General features: G+C 45.2%; 1 protein-coding gene across 2 annotated transcripts in view; it reads left to right on the forward strand.

Annotated features, from left to right (window-relative positions):
• LOC136649265 (cadherin-12) overlaps positions 1-19112 on the forward strand; it is a 195088-nt gene that overhangs the window by 145221 nt on the left and 30755 nt on the right. The gene's annotated exons all lie outside the window — the stretch shown is intronic.

Consider the following 19112-nt stretch of genomic DNA (forward strand, 5'->3'; position numbering starts at 1 on the left):
GACTGAAGGTTGCCAACCAAATAACATGTACTCCTGGATAAAAGAAGCAAATGGGACAAGGTTATTGCAAGGATTAAACAAAGACCCCAAACATGAGATAACTGCCCCAATAACTGCCTCAATTATTCCTGACTGGCCTCATGTCTTCCATTCTTAAACAAATAAAAAAGTGGGCCAACGCAACCACATGAAGAGACTTCGCACAATCCTATAGTGGATTGGGTTGGTGCATGAAGCCCATTACAACAGTAGAAGTCACTTTCACTGTCGTAATATGGTAAGGAGGGAGCGGAATGGGGTGCAAATGGGGGGAAGGAGGAGGAATGGGGGAGGGGAGGCAGTGGGAGGAGGTGGATTCAGTTGCAATGGCACATGCTGGATCTTACCCCCTTCATTGAGGGGCTCCCTGCCCCTTTTCTCTCCATGGACATACGCCACCAAAAGTGGTGGTACATATCTGGGCAGATCCATAGGTGTCCCCCAAGGGCTTACCGGGAGGTAAGTACAAATGTTTTATACTTACCTCCTGTTTGCCTACGGAGCCTGTCATCATCCCTCCACTCCCCGCTGGATGCAGCATGTCTCCATTTGGCACTGGCTACATTGGTGAGAGTTAAAGGATAGGATTGGGTCCTCAGTCACCTATATGCTGAACACAAACTTAATGCTGATGTGAATTATTGTTTCATGGTCAATTTACAACACAAACCTATGCATATCTCCTCAGAAATAAGCCCAACTGTATTTAAAAGCACTGACACCCAGGGAAGTTTTCACAGAATTGTCTTCTTACATGCTAACATCTTGTGTTTCTTTTTTTTTCTTTTTTTTTTTTTAATTTGGCACTGAAATTTGAAAAAAAGTTGAAGCAAATTTCAAGATTTTTCATAAGGAGAAATATGTGAGAATTTTCCCAGAAAACCCAAAGAATTTCTATAGGATGCAATATTTCTTTTCAGGGAACTTCTGCTTATCCTCACTTTTGCAATCCATTTGCAAATTTGGTGCTTGTTCAGGAGATGGCAAATGTGCCATTTTTCTTCAACTGCAGAAAATAAGTCATTTAAGACACCCCAGTGCTCCGCCACACTATCCCAACATCTTGACCCACTATCATTGGACAAAGGATGGGAGTTCTCATATTGTCTTTGACTGAGAGAGGGCAGGAGGAGGAACCAAGAGTGTTCTTGTCTTACGACTGGCTGCAGAAACCCAGGGAGGAGGAGAAAGGAGGAAGGGAAAGGGGGGAGGTTCGTAGTGACCATGCTTTCCATTGCATGGCTGGCTGCTGTAAACTGAGCTCTGTTGTTACTTGGGAGGGGGAAGCCTCATTGAATGACCAGTTGCAGTAGGAGTACTTCTGAGTAGAGCTGCCAAGGATCAGGTCATCCTGGTAAGCCTCGCAGCTGCTACTCGTGACCCTCCTCCCTCTTGCTGCTTCTGTCCCCGCTCTCACGCAGTCCATCCCACCCCGCCTGCCCTGTTTACAGATGGGCGGGAACGTCAGGGGAGTGAGTAAAGAGAACTCTGACACACACACACACACACACCCTGGCAGCAGCCCCGTTTTTCCCACAGTGGGCTTTTAAGGGGGGGGCAACTCGACTCTAGACCTTTAGAGTCAGAAAGGGTGACTTGGCGACTCAGAAAGTTGCTCCCATTATGACTTGTTTTCGAGTCAAGTCGTGGGGAGCGTTGACTTGACGAGTCAACTCAAGTCAAGCCGCACTGTGTTTTCCCATCCCTGTCACTAAGCCCTTGGTCCATGGGAACATGTTTGCAATACAAGATTAGATAATGATCCCTGTTCTGCAGGACTCATTTTATTATCTTCCCCTAGCATCAAGCTCTTGGCATTTGGCCCTATAGGAATTTCACATTCTCCTGGATAAAGCTATCTATAGCTTCTCTAGCTGATGGGCAAGGAGAGCACTGTGTCTTCAATGCACAGAACTGTGATTAACTCTGGTTTACACAAGCAAATATGTTTCTGCTTGAAACCAATGGCTGTCTACTTGGACTAAAATCTCATGGTATTTAGTTTGACTAATATTATTAACAGGGTTTGAAGTTTTTAACTAACAGTAACAGAAATGGTATTTAGAAAACAGAAGCAAAATTCATAATTAATAGTGTTAGTATTCCAAATAATTTGGGTGACCAGTCTTAACTATTCGTAAGTGTAACCCATTTTTGCCTGGCCCACAGGTGTATATGCAACGTTGGGCAGAAATGGCTTAAAAATTGGGACTAAAGCCCAGACATCCAGTTGTGCACACAATAGCAAACATGAGTACTGTTCCCTATGGGAGATTCTTTGTCCAGAGCAGCTCTCAACCCCACTGTGGAAACCTCTGCCATGTCAGCCCAACCCCTCCTCCCCCAAGGTTAAAACTTAGCAAGGATAACATTAACCTAAGTTCATTAGAAGGCAGTTCATGTGGTTTCCCATCAGTAGTGATATTACTGAATATCATCATTGAATTTGAAACTAAAATTTCATCACTGCCCTGCTGTGCCAAAGATGGGCGTCTTATATTTAGTATGGGGAAAATAGTTGTGCCCCTTCATTTTAGCATAGCATATTTTTTATCAGCTGTTTGCTGATTGCCCTATTAGGACAGGGAGCCATTAGTTTTTTTTATCAAGTTATGTAAACTGCTTTGTGGATTTTTTTTGGTTGTTGAAAAGCAATATATAAATATTTTTAACAGTAATAATTAATAACAGTGGTCTGATTTGGCTTGCCAGTTTATCATGCTCATTATTAAGCAAACCAGTATTCTAAACCTGAATATTCTCCCCTTTCATTCTCCTCCGGCTCAGATTGAAATCCAAGGCAGAAAAACACTTCCCTCCCTTTACCTTTCCACATCTGCTCTCTTCCCTTTCTTGTACTAGCTGCAGTGAGGGCAGATCTTTTTCCTTTTTCTCTGTCTGCTCCCCGGTGCTTGAAATGCAGCTGTGGCAGAATTGCACACATTGAAAAATGCCGTTTTATCACCCGGAAGAAATGACATTTGTTAGCATCTCTGGTCCCTGTGATGCTGCCCTAGGTGTCTGTTTGTTTATTTAAGTGTTTCAAGTGCCAGGGAGAGTAGAGGGAGGAAGAGACAGAAAGCTCCCTGGCTGCTCTCATCCAAGGAGTGGAATCAGCAGCTGCCAGCACAACTGCAACAGCCAGGTGAAGGAGTTTGGGTGTTCACAGAGAGTTAGGCAGATAGATTTGGATTCCAATGATGTCATGGGAGAATGGCTTGCCAATCCCAGTTCCAAACCAAACCAGAGTGGGGAAGGGATGCCCATGGCTCTTTTTCAGCAGCTCTCCCACCCCTAAGATGACAAAGCTTTGACTCACCCAAAGTATCTTTCAGTCACTTCATTATATTGGTAGGCCTTTGGAACTCTGAGGATTCATCTTGTTCTTCAGATGGTTCTGGCTTTTCTACCCCACAGCAAGGACGGGGGTGTTAAGGCATTAATTAAGTAGAGCTTACTAGCTAGGAGAAATAACATTGCTTGCTGGAACACTAATTTATTCCCTGCTTGTCAGTGGAAAGTAAAAGGTTGGTCATGTCAAATCCCAAGAATTCTGAGCTTGGCCGGTGGTTTATGGAGCCACTGTATTTTGCATGAGGAGGATTTCAGGATAGTTGCAGAAAATTCTTTAAAATATCTACTCCGTTTGAATTTGCTCCTGATCTGTCACAATATATCCCCCACCACCCAATTTAAAAGCAATTACCTGTGTCCATGTATTTACTTCAAGGGCAGAAATGGTGGTAACAGTGTACGGATAGATATTACCAAAGGAGACGAGAATCTCTCAGACTACAATAGATATTAGATTAACTGTCTTGGTTATAATTTTGCAATGCCAGCATGATTTTAAAAAATAAATAAATAAAATAAAAGCACTTATTATGCATTGACATATGAAGCAGAGCTGAGATGAATTTGTAACAAACAAATGCTGATTTAAAATTGTAGATGAAGATGCTTGTATAGTGGGCCCTCAATATCTGCAGGGGACCCATTCCAGGACCCCCCATGGAAACTGATTTCTGCTGATACTTGGGTCCATGCAAAGCTCTTAAAGGACATCCCGGCACTTCTGGTAACACCCAGGAGGCCCTCCAGAGTGGGTTGGCACCCGCCAATAAGGAGGGCCCAATGTGCCACATTTTAAACGTAAAACATGATTTGAATGTTAAATTTTGGCACAGGTTTCAGGTGTTCACATGGTTTGTGGTGCATAAGGAACAATTCTGGTCTCCAAAATGCAGCTTTGGCCTTTGAAGTAAGAGTTTTAGTCAATTAGAAGCAATCTACTTTTGTCTAAATTTGAAATAAGTGATTTTGAATGTGTGAAATGTGTCAGATTCTGAACAGACACAAATGTTCTGTCTCAGTGCCACTACAAAGAAAATGCAGTTTTGAGCACTTTCTTTTTTCAGTGGAGTAACCAAAGTTGCTTCCAGAAGCATTTGGGCTTGTTATTAATAACCCATCTCTGCCCAGGCCACAGGTATACATGTTTGATCCCTGTTGCATATATGCAATGTTGGGCAGAAATGGTTCAGGTGTGCATACAGGAATGTATTCAAGGTTTTTTTAGTGCAAAATGATGGACACAATTCTGTTGGGGGGGAATATGTTGGTGAAAAACAAGTTGGTCTTTCAGAAATGGCATACTAGCTGCTTTCTCTCAATATTTTCAATAAGTGGTGTAATTGAATGCTGCCGAGGGGGTGGGGAGGGTGGTGTGTAGCGCATCTTAAATCTCCTAATGTGATTTCTGGCTATTTGACTTTGAGCCCAAGTACAGCCTCTGTTAATGCAACAAAAGCAGTTGCACACCTTTCATTGAGTATCTTGTGCCTTCTACTGCCACCTTGTGGCTGGCAGTGAAAAATCAAGAATGGAAAGAAAACATAAACTGTTACAGAGGAATGCAAGGTTTACTGTCCGATTAGTGTAACAATCAATATGAATTTATGATCTCTAAGTGGATAAACTGATACGTGTGGTTCATAAAGTTAATACTACCTCTCGTATGTTGCATCCTGATTGCCAAACCTGTGACCCAGCAATGCAAACACAGCCCACCAGCCACATATGGAGACTCTCCAGGGGCTCAGTAAGCTTGCTGTCTTTTCTGCCTGCCTGGGATTGTCAAGCACCCAGCACACCATAGTATGGCTGGCAGGCAGCAGGTCACAAACTGTGCAGGCCTGTGTTATGGATACACAGTGCATTTCATACCAAACAAAGCAACATCCGTTCAAAGATACTCATCTGAAAGGCAGCAAGCTAAAAAAATAAAAGCATGCAAGAGAAGGCCATGTGTTGTGACTTCTTCACTCCAGCAGAGAGCCCACAGGCTCTCCAGAATACACACTGAGCTATGCACAAGGAAAGGCTGCCCCATTTACTGCCATGTGAGAGAATGTGTGTATGGTGGAACATGCCCTGAGACAACCGCTGTTCATTGTGTGCATAATGATGCCCCACAGAGCTTTTGATCATTACCAATGAGCTTAAAACAGCAGGGAGGGTAGCATAGGACAACACAGAATCTTTATTACCTTCTTTCAGTTATGCTAGTGGAAACCATTGCTTTAGGCTGCAATCCTATACACAATTACCTGGGAGTAAGTCTCATTGACTCAGTGGGGTTTCTGTGGAGGCCAATTCCAGCTCGAGATAATTAAAAAGGATATTGAGAATAAAATGACCAATATTATTATGCCATTGTAGAAATTGATGATAAGGCCACATCTGGAGTATTGTGTCCAGTTCTGTTTGCCGTATCTCAGAAAGGATATAGTGGAACTGGAAAAGGTGCAATAGTAAGTGACAACAATGAGTAATGGACTTGCTTTTGAGCAAAGGCTACAGCATTTGGGTATTCCCACCCTGACTCCAGGCTGCAGGCCATCAATTGACAGCCTGAGCTTATCGGCACCAACCCTGAGGAGTTGAAGAAGCTGATGTCCCCCAGGCCTGAAGCAATTGAGGTCCACTTTGTAATCCAAGGACTACCAGTCACCATTCCTGAGCCAAACAGCATCTAGGGATTGGTACTGCCCCCTCCAACTCTGCTTATCTCAGGGCACCAAAATCCTTACTCCTACACCCTGGCCCACACCCTACTTGCCACATGGGTGGGTAGGCCTAGAGCTTAGCTTTCCCCAACCCCCTGTAGAAAGCTCTACAGGGCCTGGTGCAAATCTTGAAGAAAAATAATGGTCCCAATCTCAGACAAAGCACCCTATCACTTCAAAACATGAGCAAACACCCCCCCCCCCCCAGCATTCATTACTACCCTTCCCTGTTCATGATTAACTTTCCTTCTGGCCCCATATTGGTTTTAGTGTATGGTTGTTTTTCACCCATGGTCCTGGGAATGGAACAGGATAGAAACTGAAGAAACAGCAACAAAGCAGGCCTACACAACCTGAGAGTTACCAACCCAAAGAGCCCCCTAGCTATGTATGCTGGGCTAACTCACAGGAGCAAAACAAGCCTTTTGTTTCTATTCCCTTCTTGAAATGGCAAAACCAAGGGACTTGTTAAGCACCCAGCAAGCCACAATATATGGCTAGTGGGCTACACTCAGCTGTGTAGGTCACACGCCTTGCAGACTTGAATCAAGGAAGGGCATATTGGAACAGGTTTTTCTGCAACACAGCCGAGAAGCATTGAGAATGCAGCTCAGGGAAATGCCTCACAGTTCCTATTCATGCACTACCTGTTCTGTGGATAAATTTAGAAACTGTTTAACTGTGCAAGTCTTCACAGATACCAGATTCCGCTCTGTGTCTCTTGTCACCGGGTGAGGATTGTGAATGAACAGAAACACTTCTTTGTCAGTACCGGCGCTGTGTTCATCACAATACTTGGTTCCATCATTTTCAGCCGAGTCTCTCTCTTTCACTTTGTATTTTGATTTTTAAAAAAAACTTTTGAAAGACAAGCCTTTATTGTTCTGTTTGCTTCAAAGTGCGTTAATTCACACAAGACTGAGTAAATGAATGCAGGTGTGCCATCTGAGATTTCTGAAGGAGTCAAAATGATTGAGAGAGTGGGATTTGACAGGCTTCAAAGGCTTGCTCTTGGATACATTCAGGATTCAACTACAAAAAAGCCAAGTATTAACACCACTTTGAGTTTTCAATCACTCTTTTTTAAATACCCCATAGTAACTATAAGCAGTGTTATCAACCTAGGCTGAACATACATGTTAATTTTGGAAATAAATGGATTTGTGAATTCCATGTGCATTCTATAAACCTGTAATGCAATCCTAGGCATCTCTGCTCAAAAATAAGGCCCATTCAATTCAGTATGAATTGAGCATCCAAGCATGTGTGTTTAAGATTGGAGCCTTAGGGCCCAATCCTATCCAACTTTCCAGCACCGGTGCAGCTGCAGCACAGCTCCAGGGTAAGGGAACAATACCTTGAGGGGGCCTCTGTGACTGACTCCCCACCACAGGATGTAGCACATGCCTCATTGGCTTGATTGCACCGGCACTGGAAAATTGGATAGGATTGCGCCCTCAGTCAGTTTTGCATACTAAGTTACTATAGTTATAAAACAATTAAAGGCCCAGTCCTATCCAATGTGTTAATTGGCCCTTAATTGTTTTATAACTATAGTAACTTAGTATGCAAAACTGACTGAGGGTGCAATCCTAACCAACTTTCCAGCACTGGTATAGCTGTGCCAGTGGGGCATGTACTGCATCCTGCAGTTGGGGGGGGGCAGTCATGGAGGCCTCCTCAAGGTAGGGCAGTGTTTGTTACCTTACCTCGATGTTTCATTGCCCTTATGTCAGTGCTGGAAAATTGGTTAGGATTACGACCTGAGTGAACAAAGCCATGAGGGCCAGGGGTGTCAAACATAAGGTCTGCAGGCCTGATCAGATCCATGGAAGTTCCTTATCCAACCCATGTGATAATTGGCTCTCCCAGTTATCTGGCAACATCTGTTTTCAGCTGCTGAGTTAGAAAGCTATAATAAGAAAGTTGAAAGAAGTTGCTGGCACTTATCTCTTTTTATTGTTGTCTAATGTCCTTTGTTGTGAGTTCTCATAACAGATCTGATTTAGAGTCTAAGGCTGCAATCCTATACAGACTCTCCTTGGAGTAAGTCTCATTGAACACAATGGGACATGCATAAATGTGCTGTAAATCTGTGTTTTCAGAAGATCTGTCACCTAGCATTCATTAGATAGATTGAGGATATATTTTTTGTCAGTTTGGAATAGCGGAGCCACATGCATGATATACCATTTGTCGTATGTGAGAATTCTGTGAAAAAGTGCAACATGACTGCTGTAGTTGTAATGCATGAACAGTACCTCACTTATTGCCTAAAGATCAGACTGGCCCTTGCCCATTTTAAGATGACAGTAATTATGTACTACTCAGGTCATTAACTCCTCTGCATGTCAGGAAAATATTAGAGGGAACACTGCTTGGCAGAAGCAGTGATGCTGAATGTGGCCCGTGTGAGAATTGGCTCTTCCATATCTTGAAAATATGATCAAGATTTGCATATTTTCTGTCTTTTTTTTGTGGCTTAGTTCCTAGATGAGAAAAAGTGCTTAATTCTGGTCATCACCTACTTAACGATGTCACTGCCTGCTTAATGATGTCACATCTGACCCTCAGCAAGCACCATGAATGCTGACTTCGGCCCACTGTATGAAATGAGTTTGACACCTCAATCTGTGTCAAATATGATCAAGATTTGCATATTTTCTGTCTTTTTTTTGTGGCTGAGTTCCTAGATGAGAAAAAGTGCTTAATTCTGGTCATCACCTACTTAACGATGTCACTGCCTGCTTAATGATGTCACATCTGACCCTCAGCAAGCACCATGAATGCTGACTTCGGCCCACTGTATGAAATGAGTTTGACACCTCAATCTGTGTCTTAGCTGTTCTTAAAAAACAGTAGTTGCAATCCTCTGTTTAACTTGCAAAAGGTGGAAAATCCCAATCTTATCAGAGGTAATGCTGAAATTAATGGTTCCTTGCCAATTTCTTAGAGCTCGATCCTGTGCTCCGCAGTGCACCACCATGGTGTGGACCACAGTCGCAAACGTGCCATAAGACACATTTGCAGGGCTTACCGCCGGGCTCCTGCCGGAGTTGGCTCAGCTCTGGCTGGTGCTGAGCCAGCGCGCGGCGGGCGCCTGGGTTCCACGGTTCAGCAGTCTCCGTGACCGCCGGGCTGTGGAACAGGAGATGAAGGCGTGGTTGGGGGCATGGGGGAAGTATTCTGGGGAGGGAAGAGACGTGGCCGGGGGCATGGGGGAGGCATTCTGGGGGCGGGGGAGAGGCGGATCCGAGCTCCGCTGGATCCAAGGCACTCAGGCAGGGCTGCTCGCCCTACACAAGCGCCTTCACTTTAGCGGCGACCAATCAGTCACCGCTAAAGTGAGTAGCTCCATTGCGGGGCTGCTTCCCTTACTTGGGGGAAGGGGACAAACGTCCCCTTCTCCCGAGGAGCCTCCTGCCATAGTGCGGGGGGCGCTGGATCCGGCGGGAGCCCTCTGTGGAGCTGCTGGCTCCCGCAGCTCCAGGCAGCTCAGGATTGGACTGCCCATCAGTTAAAATACATTAGTTGGAAAGATATTCTTATTTTTCAGAGTCTTTTAAAAAGGTGGCAGCGGGGGAGATAATCTGCCCTTTACAACTGAGGTGTTTATCAGTTGAACTGATTACAGGTCCAGCCTTGTTATATAAGGATTTTTTATGCATGGATTTGACTCAACACAAATGGCCCCTGCAAATGAAAAGGAATGTGCTGATCCCTGGAGAAGGGGAAAAATACACCTCTTTAAAATAACAGTTTAAAAAACTGCTTTTTACTATTGCAGAGCGACAGTCATACAAGTGATTACAGGTATAACCTAATTATTCACAGATTTTTCTATCTCAAAGCTGATGAGAAGAGCTCTTTAAATTAAAAGAAAACAGTTGTTCCATAATGCTAGAGAGGGCAGCTGGCTGACAATCCATCAATCATTCTCTCTGCAGGCTTCACACCTCCCTTCCCCCTGAGCACGTGAAAGAAGGCTAAATGGCAGCAATTTTCACCTTCTCCATTCGTTCCCCCTTGCTGGGGCTTCTGGTGAAGGGAGGGATTGCTGCCTCCTAGTAAAGTCTAAGCTCCTGGAGAGAGACTGATGGCATCTGTGTGCATTACAAAGGTTATCAAGGCTGTTTTTCAATCACCGGAGCAAAGAAACTTTGTTTTTTTAAATTGATTTGCTATAGTGCATTTTTTGCCTTCCACGTGAGTTCTTGGAATGGAACCGTCGAGAATAATGAGACTCACAGCCCAATCCTGAGCTGCCCGGAGCTACGAGACCCGGCAGCTCCACAAAGGGCTCCCTCCGGATCCAGAGCCTCCCGCGCTACCACGGGATGCTCCTCAGGAGAAGGGGATGTTCGCCCCCTTCTCCCGGGTAAGGAAAGCAGCCCCATAATGGGGCTACTCACTTTAGCGGTGACTGCTTGGTCGCCGCTAAAGTGAAAGCGCTTGACTTTCTCTTCACCCCAGCATGGTGTCTTTCCAGTGGATATTACTGCTCTCTCTCTCTCTCTCTCTCTCTAAGACTGTGACTTATCTGGCTGTGGCTGATGTTTATTTACTTTACTGAGATTGTTGAGTCCAGCAACTGTGGTGCAAGCCTGCTTATTCCTGCTCCTGAATTTTGAGGATTTGTCAGAGTGTATGTGCGTGTTTATGAACATGCATGTTTAAGTGGTCAGTTTTCTTGAATAACTTAGGTCCCAATCCTGTCCAGCTTTCCAGTGCCAGTGCAGCCATGCCAATGGGGTGTGTGCTCCATCCTGTGGTGGAGGGACAGTCACAGACTCCTCAAGGTATGGGAACATTTGTTCCCTTATTTCTGGGCTGCATTGCCGCTGCACCAGTGCTGGAAAGTAGGATAGGATTGGGCACTTAGCTGGTAGTGAGGCATGGATGGAATGCCCCTAAGAAATATAGTCAACTTTATCAAAACCGCCCCTCCCCCATATGCCTCATATGTTTCTCCCGTGGAACATCAAAATTCACCTCAAAAATTCACTTTTGGCAGAACGTTTAACCAACTGGAGATGTGCCACTGTTTCTGATAAATTTTCTTCATCTTATTGAAGTACTGTGTGTTCCCTTCAGAATTCCTCAAATGTTTCCTTGGGCAGGATCCTCCAAATTCACCTCAATGTGCCAAAGTAGGATAAATTCAGCAGCAGCCTCAGTTTAGGTTGGTTTGAGGAAAATTCTACTTAAGGAATACATTGAACTAGATTATCTTCACGTTTCTTCAGGTTCTGTGGATCTGTGATTAGGTTAACAAGACTATTGTAGATGGGAGATTCTTGCTCAAAGGAATACTCTTGGTTGTGTTACCTAATTCAAAATCCTTGGCTTCTGACAACGTATCTTTCAAAAAAATATATTTGTTTACATTACCATTATCATTCGTGTGTTACTTTTATAGTTTCCCTTTCTTCCTTGATGGAACTGAAAGTGGCATACATGGCCTCCCAAGCATTCATCCATTCAGCTACCCATCAGAGCAAGACCTACTTGGCTTCACTGAGAATGCTGCATCATATGCCCTCAGATTACACTCTCAGAAGATGCAAAGGCCTTGTCAGGCATTGTACATGAAGTGTACAGAAGTGACAGGCAGTCTTATCCTAACCTGTGCTGGTCCAGGAGGGCCAGGTGGCCTATGCTGTATCCAACACTGGTTAGGGGAGGTAAGTCTACTCAAGGTAAGGGGATTTTTTCCTCTTACTCCATGTAACACTCCTTGAATCTGTGCCAGCTAAATCACTGGCACAAATCTAAGCAGTCCATAAGAACATAAGAACAGCCCCACTGGATCAGGCCATAGGCCCATCTAGTCCAGCTTCCTGTATCTCACAGCGGCCCACCAAATGCCCCAGGGAGCACACCAGATAACAAGAGACCTCATCCTGGTGCCCTCCCTTGCAGCTGGCAATCTGACATAACCCATTTCTAAAATCAGGAGGTTGCACATACACATCATGGCTTGTACCCCGTAATGGATTTTTCCTCCAAAAACTTGTCCAATCCCCTTTTAAAGGCGTCCACGCCAGTTGCCATCACCACATCCTGTGGCAAAGAGTTCCACAGACCAGCCACACGCTGAGTAAAGAAATATTTTCTTTTGTCTGTCAACTCTCTAACTCAACTGTCTAACTCTCCCAACACTCAATTTTAGTGGATGTCCCCTAGTTCTAGTGTTATGTGAGAGTGTAAAGAGCATCTCCCTATCCACTCTGTCCATCCCCTGCATAATTTTGTATGTCTCAATCATGTCCCCCCTCAGGCGTCTCTTTTCTAGGCTGAAGAGGCCCAAACGCCGTAGTCTTTCCTCATAAGGAAGGCATTATAATATTAGCCGTTTTGTTCTCAATACCTTTCCTACATGGAGTCCCATGTAGGGCTCCATGTAGGGACTGCTCTACCTTCTCTACCCTCCTCCTGAACCTGAACTGCCTGCTCCCTGCTCTCCTCCTCCCTGAAACACCCATCCTCACCAACACTGCACCCTCCCATCATCCTTTCTCTGCCCCTTGCTGGAGTACTCTCCTCTGCTAGTGACTGTCAGTGGAGATACAACACCTACAGCCAGCGCAGGCATATCTACTGATGCTGCTTGCACTAGAATAGTCGCAAATGTGCTTTTCAGCACTTTTGCAACACTCTATGCCAGCACAGCAGCCTCTGTACTGGCGGAAGGTAAGTGAGAAACGTAATATTATTCTACAACCTCTGTGGCTCTGTGCTTGAGGAGATGAATACAGTAGTGAGCAGAAGGATCTTCACTGAACCACATAATCCATGTTGAGCTGGTTTGTGACTGCATAAAATACAGCAGTTTCTGTTCATTGTGAATGAATCAGAAGACCCTTTTATCACAAATTAGAAGCCTCCATATGCAAGCCCCACCTTCCCCCAAAATTAGTGATCATCAAGATCAAAACACTACCAGAATTTAGAAACTGCTACCAGAACTTAGAAACTAGGGTTACCACCAAATTTTTGCCTACAACAAAATCTGAAGTGAATTTGGATGGTTGTGCTTGAGTGAAAGATCTGAAGAATTTAAGGAAAACTAGCAGTGTTTTACTAAGAGAGATTAATAACTAGGGATGTGCAAATCCACTGCAGCAAGACTCAAGTCGAGGCCCAAGTTCCCAACCCCCTTGACTCGACTTGTGCATGAGTCTTAACGGGTGGTTGTGGGGATTCGTCCAGAGTGTTTTCAGAACTCTATTTGACTTGAGTCCTTTGTCTTTTTTCATATATGTGTCAGGTGCAGCTCTGTGGGAAAAAAATGAAGTTCCTGGCGGGGTGTGTGTCAGAGTTCTCATTTAATACTCCCCTGATCTGTAAACAAGGTGGGAGGGGGTGGGATGAACTGCAAGAATGGAGACAGAAGCAGCAAGAGAGAGAAGGGTAATGCACAGCAGCTGGGAGGCTTACTAGTATGACCCAGTCCTTTGCAGCTCTACTCAGAAGTAGTCCCAACCAGAAGTTCATTGAGCCTGCTGGAACCATGCTATGAGTTTCTCCTGGATGGCTAGGGAATGCCTCTCCCCCACTTGTTCTCCTCCTTTGTCCAGGAAAGAATCCTCGTTCAGTGATCATTCATTCCTTCAGAGATGAACAAGAGAGCCCACTCCCACATCCCTCCCCCATCTTGCTCAAAGCAAAACCAGAACATTAATCCTTCCCTGCCTCCTCACTGGAACTTCCCTACTGCTTGTCTGGTCTGAATAATGGCCCCGTGAGGTCTTTCACGCCACCAAAAAAGTAAGCAAGCACATCCAGACACAGGCAGACTAGAGTCTGCATGCATAGGGACTCATTTCTGAGACAGTGGCCTCAGACTCAAGTCAGTACTGGAGTTATTGATGCACCTGAATCAAGTGTATATGAGTCAACAAAAAAGGTGTTTTTGCAACTCAAACTCGAGTCACCTGAGTTGAGTTCTCATTGCTGTTGATGACATTCCTTAGGTAGGTGTCTAAAGCAAAATATGAAGCAAACTTGGATGTTTCTTCTCAGGCAATACATGGTAGGGCCCAATCCTATCCAGGGCCAGCCCAGAGCATACAGTGGCACTGATGCAGCCTCTGCAGCATGTTATAGGCTGGCCAGGGACCAGAAAATGGCAGAGAGATAAGTAATTTTATACCTACTCGCTGCTCCATGGTACCCAATGTATCCACTAGGATCTACAATAGCTCTGTTGCTAATGTAAATCTGAGCAGGTTCAAAGGGATATGTTGAGCTTGGGCTAGGGCAGGGGTGTCCAAAGTTTTTGGCAGGAGGGCCACATCTTTTCTCTGGCACTGTGTTGGGGGCCGGGGAAAAACAAATAAATTTACATTTAAAATTTGAATAAATTTACATAAGTTTACATAAATGAATATATTAAAAATGAACTTATATGAATGAATGAAGGTCTTGCAATAGCTCAAGGCCTATAATAGGCCCTGCACAAAGCAAGGCTGGCCTTTCCTTTGCTGCAGCTAATGTATCACAGATGTGAAACAGCAAGCAGTGGAGGAAGCCCTCATCCCACAGCTCACGCGAGAGGTCAAACAGTCGCCCGACACTGAGAGCAGTTGCGTCGGGCCAGTGCAGGCTCCAACAAATCTCTGGAGGGCCAGAGGCTCACTGAAGACTGGGGGCTCTCTGAGGGCCGCATTGAGAGGCCTCGAAGGCCACATGTGGCCCCAGGGCCAGGGTTTGGGCACCCTTGGGCTAGGGCATTGCATCTTGGGCCCACTAGTGCTGCTGAGATCTATTTGGCCTGCCCTTGTTACATTCCCACCCCGATCCTCCCTTAAACAGCCCCCACAACTTACCTGCTCTTGTCGGGCTTTGGTATTTCACTGCATGTACAAGAGGCATCCAGCCATGTAAGCTGGCAACCCAGCCCATGCACCATCACAGTGACTGCCACACCAGTGGCCACGCCTTATGCTGATGGATCATGAGATTCATCAGTGCAAGGCCCAGCTAAGAAACTCTGTGGGAACTCAGAGGTATTTCAATAGGACTAAGAAAATGTGTCAGAAAAGTTCATGCATCCCTACTAAAAAGTACTATTCAACCATATTCTAATTCCAGCTTGCTTTTATTGTTTCATTAGTGCAAATATTGATTTCTTTCAAATGCATAAGTTTGTTATTCTTATGTAGGTGCTGCAAAATAGAATAGATTGCATTCTTGCTGGGTGTGATGTCTGCAGACAATGGCTAGTTGTGATGAAGTTTAGTAGAAGAGGTAAACTGTTCACGATGCTGAACTATAAATCTGAATCTCTTCCTTGAACCTTCTGTATTAAGTTAAACTCTGTGTTGTTACTGAAGCTTACCACTCGATGTCACTGTTAGCTAAGAATACAAAAGTACCTAGTCAAATGCTAGAGACTTATTCAGTTCAATCCCTGTACAGACAGCAGAGCTTCTGTGTCTTGTCAACTATTCTGTATCAGCAGAATAGTTGTGTAGACAACTTATGCATGCGATAAGAAAAATAGAGCAATTGATATTCTTTTGACACCATATGGGATCTATGGGGAACATATTAGCTGTGGTAGGGGAAAGTGGGTGAGGAAAAGGCTGAGGGAGGCAAGTCAAAGAATTTCAGCCAATTGTATTGGAAATTTGTCATGCCTCCTGTTGAGTGATGGGGTTGGTTTACCTGATTCATGGTAAATTATTGTTTAGATATCCTGTCATGCTTGTTGCCCTCAAGCCATATAAAACATGAAGACAGTCATTACGGTGTACTGAAGTGGAAGATAAGGAGGAAACGGACAGCAATCTTAGAGTTTATGAGCAGAGTTGTCAGGTCATAACCTGGAGATTTATCTTACACTTATGAGATCACCAGTGAAGGATCTTTTGGTTTCTCCCCTGGTCCTTTCATCTATCCTTCCCCCGATGACCTGATGCATGCAATAAACTTGCTTGCTACAGGGGGTGGTGGATGAAATAAATGAAAGGACCAGAGAAGGAAAATGTTTTGTTTCCTGCTTCGTATGTACCGTATTTGCCGGCTTATAAGATGACTTTTTTGCCCTGAAAAACATGCCTCCAAGTGGGGGGGTCATCTTATACGCCGGGTGCACTTCAGTGGCGCTGGACCCACGCGACGGGAGGAGGGAATCTGCCGCGCAGAGGCGGGGTGAGCGCAGCGCTGCTGTCAGGCGCTGGAGGAGAGCTGCCGCTGGGTCTCCCCCGCCCGCTGCTCTGATGCCGGGGGCGTCCGAGCAGCCGGAGACCCAGGAGGAAGAGCCGCAGCCGCCGCCACAGGAGCAGCCAGCCAGGGAGGAGGAGCGGACTGAACCGCAGCCGCCGAGTGAGGGGAGGAGTCTGGCGGCAGCCGAGTTCTCCGGGGGGGCCGCGAGCTGGGCCGGGCCGCAGCAGCTGCCGCGGTCGCCGCCTCCCGCCAGCGGAAGGCAGAGTACCCGCGCCGGCACCGCAACAGCCCCGGCGGAGCCAGGAGCGCGAGGAGCCGCCGTCCGCCTCTGAGGCTGAACAGCCGCCTGGCACCGCCTGCAAGAAGGGGACCCCACGCGGTGCATGAATCTCTTCCTCTCTGCTCGCTCGGGGCGGGGCGGGGCTTGTAAGACCTTTAGACCTTCCCCCGAAGTGGCACCGTCTCTATTCCCACGTTCGGCAGGCAGATGCTCGTGGCTCGTGAAGGCAGTGATGTGCCTGGTCCGCTGTTTGACTGGCGTTCAGGTGCAGCACTTTCTGGCCTCGATAGAGGTTTATCTGCTGCAGTGCTGCCCCTTGCCAGGCTTCGCCGCCTGTGGGGTTCTGACCAGCCTCTCCAGTGTTGTTTTCCTTCCACATGCATTTCCTTGGCCTGCACCACAGGCAGGCCCCATATCCGCAGGTTCTGTGTCTGCAGCCACCATCATCCACACTTAGAAGTCACTCCTAAAACTTGAGTGAGGCTGGCTTCTGAGTACAATCCATAGGATTGCCACTTGGATCCAGATGTTAGTTTGCTGCACAACCTGGCAGGGTTGTCACTTAAGCTACAAGGAGAGTGAAGGAGATGAACCATAAGGCTGCCTGCCTGTGTTCCTGAGAAGCATCTATCCGTCCATAGGGTCCACTTGGAGTGTTGCTTGCGCTGAGGAGGAGAGGAGTGTGTTGTCTTTAGTGAATTACGTTTAATAAACTTGCACTGTTTTATGTTTACTGTACATGTTTGATAACATACAGCCTTGTGACAGTTTTCCTGCATGTCATAAGCATTTGAATATAAATTAACATGTTGAAATCAAATCTGATGTTCTTTTACCTTTTATTTGGTGTGTGGAAGGTGTGCGGAAGAGGGGGTAGTCTTATACGGCGAGTATATAACAAACTCTATATTTTGAGTGGAAATGTTGGGGGGTCGTCTTATACGCCCAGTTGTCTTATACGCCGGCAAATACGATAATTCGTACTTGATGAATTTCCAAGATATGATCTAGCAATGCTGTTTATGTATAATGAGCATTTTGGCAATGAGCCTGAGATGCCATCTCACAATTCAGCTGAAGTACCAGCCCACTCTCCAGCTACCACTTTGTTTTGCATTTGTGGAACAAATATATCATGAAATCAGTTTTCTAATGCTCCTTTCTTTAGTTTTTCAGCACAAATGGATTAATACTTTACTTACAGCTTGAGCTTTGCTATTAGATTTGGAAAGGTGGAGCTTCTTTCTAATGAATTAAAAAACTAGTAGAAACAACTTCTTGTGGGAAAGATTAAAGGGAAGACCAAAGGAATTTACAATCCTATCCAAATCTGCCCCCCCCCCACTGATGTAGCCAAGGTACCAGAGCATGCCCTGCTTTCTGCAAGGGGGGAGCTGTCCCCAAGGTCTTCTCCAGGTAAGGGTACATGTGCTCCCTTGCCAAAGGGTAAGCCTCTGTTGTCCTGATTGGTCTATTCAAACCTGTGCCAACAATTTTGCTGGCACAAGTCCAAGTGGACCTTGGTAGATGGATCGAGACTGGAAAGAGGGATAGGATATTGGCATATATACAAGGAGACTCATAGATGGCCTGAGGGCTTTCTTGGAGGTAACAATGTTTTTACTTATGTCCAGTTTTCCTTCAAGTCACGCTCCCCTGCCCCAACCAAACAATGCAGCACATACCTTTTTGGCATGGCTGCATTGGCACTGGTTGCAGGGAATTGGATTAGGCTGTTAATGTAATTAACTAATACCCTGATATTGATATTATTGATATTCTAAAAGTCACAATGGAACAGTTGAATTTGATGAATCTCCCTGGGAACTGAGTTCCACAATACAACACAGAAAAATGTTATATTTCTAGTAGATGTTAATCTTTTTCGGCTGATGGTAGCACTTGAAGCAACATCTGCCCAACAGATCTCAAGTAATGTGGGGTACGTATATATGGGAGAAGGTATTTCCTTAAATATCCCAGACCCAGGGAGCTTAGGGAATTAAAGTGATTGAATTTGACCTGGAAGTAAACTGGTAATTATTATAGTTCTCAAATCATGAGTCCGCGTGACCAGCACCGTTTAATGTTACATGCTGGAGCACCTGCAGCTTCCTGACTGGAAGTGACACCATCAAGCAGGAAAATTTTTAACAATCTTAGGCTGCAATCCTGCCCACACTTACCCAGGAGTAAGTCCCATGGATTATCATTATTACAAGCATGGATCTGTTATTCAAAGTACAGATCTGTAACATTTCCCCAAATGCAGTCACATACCATGGTACTATCTAATATATTAAAAATAAAATATTGAAATAAAGGGGACCCACCTGAAATTGGCTCGTGACCCACCTAGTGGGTCCCAATTCACAGTTTGAGAAACACTGAGCTACGGAATCTATAAAACCTTGTTTCATAAGAGCAAATTGTCCATCATTTGGCTAAATAGTGGCAGAGATCTCTTCCTGTCCATTTTTTTGAGAACTTTTAGCTGGTGATTCCAGTGATTTAATCCCTTCATGCATGAAAATGTGCTGTAGCTTCTCCTG

Source organism: Tiliqua scincoides, chromosome 4 (genome assembly GCF_035046505.1).
Source record: "Tiliqua scincoides isolate rTilSci1 chromosome 4, rTilSci1.hap2, whole genome shotgun sequence".
Lineage (NCBI taxonomy): Eukaryota > Metazoa > Chordata > Lepidosauria > Squamata > Scincidae > Tiliqua > Tiliqua scincoides.